Genomic DNA, 9125 nt, shown 5'->3' with positions numbered 1-9125 from the left:
CTACTTGGGCTGGCAATGAAGTAACGGCGTCAATATCATGAAGTCCGGCTACCTTCTTTCTGTCTCTAGTGTTCTTCTGATAACTGTTCATAGCCATTTCTTTGATTAGATGTCGGGCTCCATCGGGGGTCTTGCTCCGTAAGGTACCTCCTGCTGCAGCCATAAGTAACTATCTCGTGCTCGGGTTAAACCCATTATAGAAAGTCTGAATGATCATCCACTCAGAGAACCCATGTTGAGGACATTTCCATAGGAGCTCCTTGAACCTATCCCATGTCTCAAAAATAGACTCCAATTCTGTTTGCGTAAAGGAGTAAATTTCATTTCTGAGTTTCACAGATTTTCCAGGAGGAAAATATCAGCCAAGAAAAGCTTCCACCATCTCCTCCCAATTAGTAATCGATGCTCGAGGTAATAAATGTAGCCACTGCTTTGTTCTCTCCTATAATAAAGATGGGAAGGCCCTTAACTTGATAGTATCATCCATAACGCCATTGATCTTGAGCATGTCCACACTTCCAATAAGTTCTCTATGTGATTGTTTGGATCCTCATCGGCCAAACCATTAAACTGTACTGACTGTTGTAACAGTTGGATGAATGATGGTTTGAGCTAAAAATTATGAGTTGTAATCGATGATGTACAATGCTAGATTGTACGACCAAAACTTAGGGTCTGGCAAAATCTGACAGTGTCCTCCGCTAGTCATTTTGTTCTGCCATATTGACCCTTCACCTTCTACCTCAGCTTGATTTTTCTATTCTTGCATAAGTTCTTTACCCCTTCTATGAAGTGTTTGCTCAAGTTCAGGATCACCTTCAAGCAATTTCGAAAGTTTCCCTCAGGTCATAACCTAGAGCTGCAACCAAAGAAAAAAAAACAAATCATAACGATGGAAGAATATGAAAGTGTGAAATAGAATATATGATGAATAGCTAAAATAGCAAAGTGCAAAGTGTTTTTAAAATGCCTATTCCCCAGCAATAGCGCCAAAAGCTTGGCAACGCCCTTTTGTGTGTGAACCGCAAGTGCACAGGTTTATCGAAGTAATAATACCCAGTGTGTGGGTAGTCGAATCCTTAGGCAATAGTGATTAGAAACACAGAGATTACTATTTAACTAGAGAAAAGATGAACTGATAGTGATGTGAAAACAAATCAATGTAAATAGAAATAAGAGAAGAAGGAGGCGCAAATAAAAGATAGAAGAGGCAATCGACAATAAATGGGGCACCCGAATATTGCTCACCCAAGGACTGTTGCTTCAAGTGCAAGACCAATCATTGTATCTCTTAACTGATGTCTAATGAGTCATGGAAATCCTTAAACACATGGTCCCAAAACTTCATGTCAACCATGACTAACCCTTCACTATGCCCGGTGGAGAAATCACTCAGTCTCACCACCTCACACTATGCTAGGTTGCTTAAAGCTCTAGGATTCTAAGTGATAAACCCTATTCCTCAGATTTCACATGACCATGCCAATGACTATTCCTCAAATTCCACACTCACAAGACCATTTGCACATATACACGAGGGGGTTTAGTTATGGTCAACAAAAACAAAATAAAATTAAGTCTATAAAGAAATAGAAATGAAAACAAATCGAAACAACTGAAAATAAAAGATAAACTTAGAAGGATGATCCTTTCTGAGTAATACAAGTCAAAAATAAATGCAGAAGTAAAATACGAAACACATAAAAGCAAACAAAAGTAAAAGATGCCTCAAACATCACTGTCCTGCTATGCTGTCTCTGTTGCTACTAGTGATGATGATGGTGGTGGTCGTGATGGAGGTACTGGAGATGCCTGAGGAGAGCGGGGGCTCATCACAAATGGTGAGGTCATGTCTCTCTCTAAGATCTGCTGTAGGATATCAAGACGTCCTGTCACCTTAGTGTAGTTCGTGGCCTATGTCACGCAAACCTTACCTAAATTAATCTGTAATACCCATACAGCACTCTCGAGACTCTCAAAGTGATCATGGGCTTGAGAAGGAGAAATGATTTGCACTAGTGGTGGCTCTTATGCTGCAGGGGGTACATCAGTCTCCATATGCTCCGGTTGTGACTCCTGCGCAGGCTGAGACCCCTCTGCTGCATCTTTCTTCTCCTTCATTACCTTTGCCGGAGGCATGATCATCACATATACTCCATCTCTGTATCTGCGGATCATACCCATCAATCTCATGGTCTCTGATAAGTGCTTGAGTAAACATGTTTTTATACTTGTTTTATATGCATTGAGCATCATTTTATATATGGTTTATGTCTCATATTATGTATTGGGTGTTCTTTTATGCAAGTAGGTTATGAACGCTTTGATGATTAAAAAAAGCATAGATCTGCTATTAAGGCATGATGTTGAGAGTTCTTGTACAATTCAAAGGTGAAAACATGAGAGGAGTTCATGAATGAGGAATGTGTGCCAACTTCCAAGGAGATTCAAGTCAATTCGCCAGTTGGAAGGGCACAAAGGCAGTCACATCTTTACATTGCTTCTCTTCATGAAGATTGCAAGACCTTTCAAAGGTGCATCAATGAAGAAAATGTCTTATAGCCTACCATATGATCGTGTGCTCGATTATGTGGCCTCAAGAGGAGAATGTTTGGATCGCGATTGTGAAAATCACTTGTGGGAAAGTACAGTAGTAATTTCACTGTAGTAATACTGTAGCAAAATTACTATTTATGTGCCCACATGGAAATTCCTGCAGCTCACTCGGGCACGTGGAAATTCCATACAGGCACTTGAGGGCACGTGACAGACGTGATTCTGAGCTATAAATAGGTTGTTTGCCCTATTTTTCAGGGACTTTTTGCGGAGCTTTTGATGAGTACTTGGAGGGTAAGTCAGCTAAGGGTATGAAAAGGAGATCTTTGCCAATTTGGAGGGTGTTCTTCAACAACATTGGTAGTTTCCTTTGCCGTTATAATATTTGGCAAGCCATTGGCTACCTAGCTTCTGAGAGGAATCCTTCAAGACGTTGAACTACCCATGGAGGGCTAAACCTTAGTAGGTATTTAGGCATCTGAACCTTAAGATCTATGCATTTGTATTGATTTGCTCTATGTTTCTACTTAATCCCAGTTGATTTGAGTTTTAACCTTGTGATTTCATTGCTTGCATGTGTTGTTGATCTTTGTGATTGATTTACATTGCTTGATCTATTATTTTGATGCGAGAGGTCTCCATTAGTGTTAGAAAATCAAGGTTAAAGAGGTTTGAGAGGGTGAGTCATGAGATAGTGGATAATTCTCTATGCAACCATATTTGGTGTGAGGTGTGAGATTCATAGATTTCCCCTCTGGGACCTTATAGGGGATTAGGGATCCTTCACTAGGAAATCGGGTTGGATCTACCTTTAGGAATCAGTCTCACTCTTAGTTATTCCTAGAGCGTATTGTAGTCATATGGGGTGTGAGGTATTGAGATTGTGCAATTTCTCCACAGGGACCTTGTAGGGGAATAGTACCGGTAACTTGGAGATAAGGACTGGTTGTTCTTGGATTTCCTCGACTCATTAGACTCAGCTTAGAAGTATTTAGTGCATCTTGAGCTTCATGGAAGATCCCAGGGGGAACATCACCCGAGTACCTCATCTTTAGTGATTAAGAACTCTTTCACTTTATTTCTTGCATGTTTGCTTGCTTACTAACTTTTCTTGCAATTAGTACATTTCATCACAATTTATTGATTATGACTAGATAACTAAGAATTGGTTAATACTAATACTTCCGTTCCATGTGAATTCAACTACCCACTCACAGGGGTAATTATTACTTCGATACTCGTGCACTTGCTGTTCACACATAATTTGGTCGTATCAAAATTTTGGCACTGTTGCCGGGGAACAGGATATTAGTAACACTAGGACTTGGTTACTTTAGTCATTCATATTTTTTCTTTTGCTTTCTACTTCATATTTGTCTCTTTTGCTGTTCTCATTATTTCTATTTATTAATTTTAGCTACAGGTTATGACCTGAGGGGTCCCTTTCACATTGGTTGTAGAGGATCCTGAAATTGAGCAATGATTTAATAGAATAGGCAAAGAACCTGAGTAAGAACAGAATTTTCCAGCTGAAATAGAGGTTGAAGAATCTGAAACTATAGTTGGACAAGAGTGGCAACAAAGAACACTTTTAGATTTTGCTAGGCCTATATTTCATGGGACATAATCAAGGAATGTGAGGTCATTGGTAGCACCCCAGAATTTTGAGTTGAAGCTGGGTTTCATTCAAATGGTTTAACAGTCCGCACAGCTGAATGGGTTAGCCAATAATGACCCAGCAACCATATTGAGAATTTTCTTGAAGTGTGTAACATGTTGAAGATCAATAGGGTTTTAGATGATGCTATTCGCTTAAGAGCCTTGCCATTTTCAATGAAGGGGAGAGCCAAACAATGGCTCCATTCATTGCCGAGAGCATCCATCACAACATTAAATGAAATGACTGAAGCTTTCCTTACAAGGTGTTTTCCTCCATGAAAATCGGCAAACCTTCACAATGAGATATCTTCATTTGTTCAGATAGAGCTAGAAATCTTTGTTTGAGACTTGGGAACGATTCAAGGACCTCTTGAGGAAGTGTCCACAACATGGGTTCCCTGAATGGATGGTCATTCACACATTTTACAATTGGTTGAACTCAAGAAACAAACAACTTCTTGATGCCGCCACATGAGGAACATTGGGAAACAAGACCCCCAAAGAGGCCCAACAATTGATTGATTAAATAGATGGGTTTGAATAGCCACCAATGGAATGCAAGAGAAAAGAAGAAAGTGGCCAGATTCCATGAGATTGATGTGGTTTTAACATAAGGTTTTAACATAGAGGCAACACTCCGAAATCATACAGCTTCTTTACATAATTTGGATAATCAAAGAGGGACAAATAGCAAAGTCATTGGCAGAGAGACCTCTAGGAAGCTTGCCAAGTAACACCAAGACTAATCTAAGAGAGCAAGTAAAGACGTTCACATTGAGGAGTGGTCGAGAGCTCCAAGAAAAGCTCACTACTGAGAACAATTCTAAAATTCTTGAAGCTAAAACCCCCACTAGGAAGACTGCTAAAATTCCGCAAGAAAAACTAAAAGACAAGGTGAAAGACAAAAAGAAGAGGGCAGCCGTGTCATCCCCTTCATTTACTCCAAGAATTCCTTATCCAGCGCATTTGAAGAAAAATCAAGTTGATGAGCAAAAATAGGAAGTTTCTGGATCTATTGAAGCAGTCACACATTAATATTCTATTTGTAGAGGTGTTATATCAAATGCCTTGTTATGTGAAGTTCTTGGAGGACCTTTTTAGAAACAAGAGGAAGATGGAAGAGAGTGTGGCTATGATCTTGTAAGGTAATTGATCGGCAATGCTTCAGAAAAATTTGCCAAATAAAATTAAACATCCAAGAAGCTTCATCATACCATATGCAATCGAAGGTTTGGAGGAAGAAAAAGCTTTGGCAAATTCTGGAGCTAGTATCAATGTCATGTCGTACACATTGTTTCAGAAATTGGGGTTGGGAGAACCAAGACCAACCCGCATGACCTTACAGCTGGACAATCGTTCCATTTGTCATCCTATAGGTATAATTGAAGATGTTTTAGTGAAGGCTAACAAGTATATTTTTCCTATATATTTTGTGGTGTTAGGTGTTGATGAAGATGCGGAGATTCCATTAATATTAGGAAGACCTTTCCTACAAACCTCTAAAGCGCTTATTGACATGGATGGAGGCGATATGACTTTGTGCATTGGAGAAGAAAATATCACATACCATCTCTCTGAAGCAATGAAGCACTCTCTTGACTTTGATGACACTTGTTATTTTTTTAGATGTCAATGATGAGATTGTTAATGAGTACTTACAGAAATTTTTGCATCCGGATCCATACGAGGAGTGCCCGGACATGGAGGAGGAGAAATTGAACAACTGTATGGAACAAGTCGTCGATGAGCAATCATAAGGAGAGTTCTAGAAACAAATTTTTTGCCGAGTCAAGAGGTCAAGACGTCGCCACCGAAAGCACTCCAACACAATAGGAGACAAGCATACAAAGGAAGAGTGTGACATCATCTCATTCGGTAACATGTTTAAAGATTTCTCTTTGAATATACAGAACTTCTGTCCATGATGTGTGCAGGTTGCTAAGAAGGAGGCTTTTCATTTTTATGAACCACCATGAAGTAAGGACAAGTATGTCAAGCTAAGTGATGTTAAACAAGCGCTTCTTGGGAGGCAACCAAAGTTTTTACTTAGTTTTTAGTGTTAGAATTTTAATTCTGCAGTAATAATTTTATGAGTGTACCTTGATTATTTTTTGTTGATCACTGGTGTTCTCATGAAATTTTTTCGGCGATTTGAATTATTTTACATGTTTATGACATGGTTTAGGATGAATTTAATGTGTGCAGTTGAGAAATTGGTGTTAATTTGGAGTTTTCGGTCTTGGGTGGACTATTTGCGGAAATTCTGCAGCCCACACGGCCACGTGGAATTTCCACATGGTCATGTATAGTACCCACGCGGGGATATGGATATTCCACACCCCCATGTGCCTATAGGAAGATGAAGGGGCACTATTCATCATCATTCTTCTTCAAAGAGCCTCTTCATCTCCAACCCTTTCACTCTTATAAAATCCAAACTTTGATCTCTCAAACTAATTTTCATTAACTCCTTTGAGATATAGACATCATTTGCTGGAGTTTTTACTGAGTTTTCTTCTCCGATTTGTTCCGGTAAGCCCTCATTCCCCTCCAACCCTCCCATGTCCTCAGGACCCATTTTCATGGAGTTTTCATGATATTTTTATGCTATGTCTCATCGGGAATCATGCCAAAAACTTTTAAATGTATGAGAATGAAGTTGTATGTCACGTAGGAGCTCGATTCAGGCCAAGTCATCAGAGTTGGGCGCCCACGAGGGCGCGTGGCCAGCCTACACACCCTGTGGGCTGGCCACTCATGGCCCAGTAGGGACACATGACCGTGTGGCCCCTTGGCCGAGAGCCACCGCAGCTATGCGACCGTGTGGCCTAGGTGCGTGGGCGCATGGCCTAGCAAGCTGCGTGCTCGGGCCAACCACGTGCCCACGTGGCGGAAGGCGCGTAAGCACGCAAGCCATGCCCGCACGCTGCACACAGGCCATGTCACCGTCTGGCGTGGGCCATGCGGTCGCATGGTCTCCTTGACCGAGAGCCCAAGCATCCGCGTGGACAAGACAGAGGGCACAGGGGCCCTGTTTCTCCCCGGATCACTACCTTCACGCGTATGGTGCCTAGTTTACACCACAGACAAAAGAACTGATGTTTTTAAGTTTTTATTTCATAGATTGGGCACCACGAACCAAGAAATTGTCTTAGAAACATCCTTGCCTTTATCGGGTGCCATTCTATTGTGACTTGAGCGTATTTAGCAAACCCTCTCTACAGAAGTCTCATCTGCTTTAGCACCAGCACCCGCGCCAGCACCAACACAAGCTCCTGATACCGACGCATGAGGCATCACACTCGTGAGACTTTTATTTTATTTTCTATACTTTTATTTGTTTTTTTAATAGTTTGTGGACTTTTATACTCAGAAAGGGTTTGCCTTCTTTGAGTTATCTTCATGTTTTTATCTCTATTGCGAGTATGTGCTTTATTTTTCTATTCATGTGAACTCATGTTTCATTTCTATTTTGTTGAGCTTTACTAAACACCTTGTATTCCATGCAAATGGCCTTGAGAGTGATGTTGATGATGTTTTAGTCATAGACATGATCATGTGCACTGTCACATGGTCGTGTAGGCTTCATAACATATACAACACGCCCTTGAGTTAGGCTTCACCAAATGATTAATGAGGAGTTCAGGGGAGTATTGTTTTAATTGCATTCCCACATGCATTTTTCTTCCATTGATGCTATCTTTATTATTCTAACATGCGTACATTGAGGGAAATGTGCATCTTAAGTGTGGTGGAGGGTTCACCTTATACATGACTTTTACTTGTGTCTTCATGAGCATGCTCTTGTTGGCAATGAAGCTTCACCTTAGTATTAAGAGTTTAATTCTTAGTTTTTGGAGGTTGTCAACATTAGATTTTATCATGCTCTAGTTTTCATCTAATTTTCTTGAATCTTTTTGTCTGATTGCTCTTTATGAACTTTTCCCACTCATTAGACCTATGAAGACTCTAGTTCATTATTTTTGGGACATTGGTGTGCTAGTTTTATTCAAAAAAAAATTTGGCAATTGTTTGTTGTTTCTGCATAGGGGTGGAAAGAGCTACCACCCATGATGTATGGAGCTACTCTCATAAGTCAGATACTCGTTATGCCCTAATGAGAGAAAGAGCTATCTCACGGGATGTGTGAAAGCTACAACCCTTGCTAGAGAGAGCTACAACCTCGAAAGTGTGAAAGCCACTCGGGAGGCATCTTGAGAAAGGGCTACCTTAGAGGATTGTGTGAAGCTACTACCTATTTTTTTTGTTTGTAAATAAGTCTTATTTTAATAAGAACTTATTAGTGGACATAGTGTTGACATGAGTTGAGTTCTTCACACACACACGCTTTCAATTTCATCACTTTCATTTTTTATTAGATTGTATGCTAGAGCATTGATTGTTTTGTCTTGTCTTTTACTCTCTACATAACTCTAGAATTTTATTCTTGTACCCTCTTAGTGAACCTAAGGCCAAGCACTTCTCATTTCTTTCTTTGAGTTTAATTTTTAATTTTGATTAAGGGCAAGCAAAAGCTTAAGTGTGGGGGAGTTTGATAAATGCTTGAGTAAACATGTTTTTATACTTGTTTTACATGCATTGAGAATCATTTTATATATGTTTTATGTCTCATATTGTGTATTGGGTGATCTTTATGCAAGTAGGTTGTGAATGCTTTGATGATTCAAAAGGAAGTAAAGATAGACTAGTTAAGGCACGATGTTGAAAGTTCTTGTGTAATTCAAAGACGAAAGGCGTGAGAGGAGTTCATGAATGAGGAAATGTGTGCCAACATCCAAGGAGATTCAAGTCAATTCACCAGTTGGAAAGGGACTAAGGCAGTCACATCTTCACATTCCATCTCTTCATAAAGATTGCAAGACCATTCAAAGGCGCATCGATGAATAAAA

General features: G+C 40.0%; 2 non-coding genes across 2 annotated transcripts; one reads left to right on the top strand and one right to left on the bottom strand.

The window, feature by feature from the left end:
* The first annotated feature begins 227 nt into the window (after positions 1–227).
* On the top strand, positions 228–334 carry LOC120279795. Its single transcript, XR_005542097.1, has one exon. It is a non-coding gene; the product is annotated as a small nucleolar RNA R71 (small nucleolar RNA).
* Positions 335–4503: 4169 nt separating this feature from the next.
* On the bottom strand, positions 4504–4611 carry LOC120279687. Its single transcript, XR_005541994.1, has one exon. It is a non-coding gene; the product is annotated as a small nucleolar RNA R71 (small nucleolar RNA).
* Between the last annotated feature and the right edge of the window lie 4514 nt (positions 4612–9125).

This window comes from Dioscorea cayenensis, chromosome 16, assembly GCF_009730915.1.
Source record: "Dioscorea cayenensis subsp. rotundata cultivar TDr96_F1 chromosome 16, TDr96_F1_v2_PseudoChromosome.rev07_lg8_w22 25.fasta, whole genome shotgun sequence".
Classification (NCBI taxonomy): domain Eukaryota; kingdom Viridiplantae; phylum Streptophyta; class Magnoliopsida; order Dioscoreales; family Dioscoreaceae; genus Dioscorea; species Dioscorea cayenensis.
The sequence above is the reverse complement of the archived record's forward strand: the minus strand, read 5'-3'. Positions and strand labels throughout refer to the sequence as shown.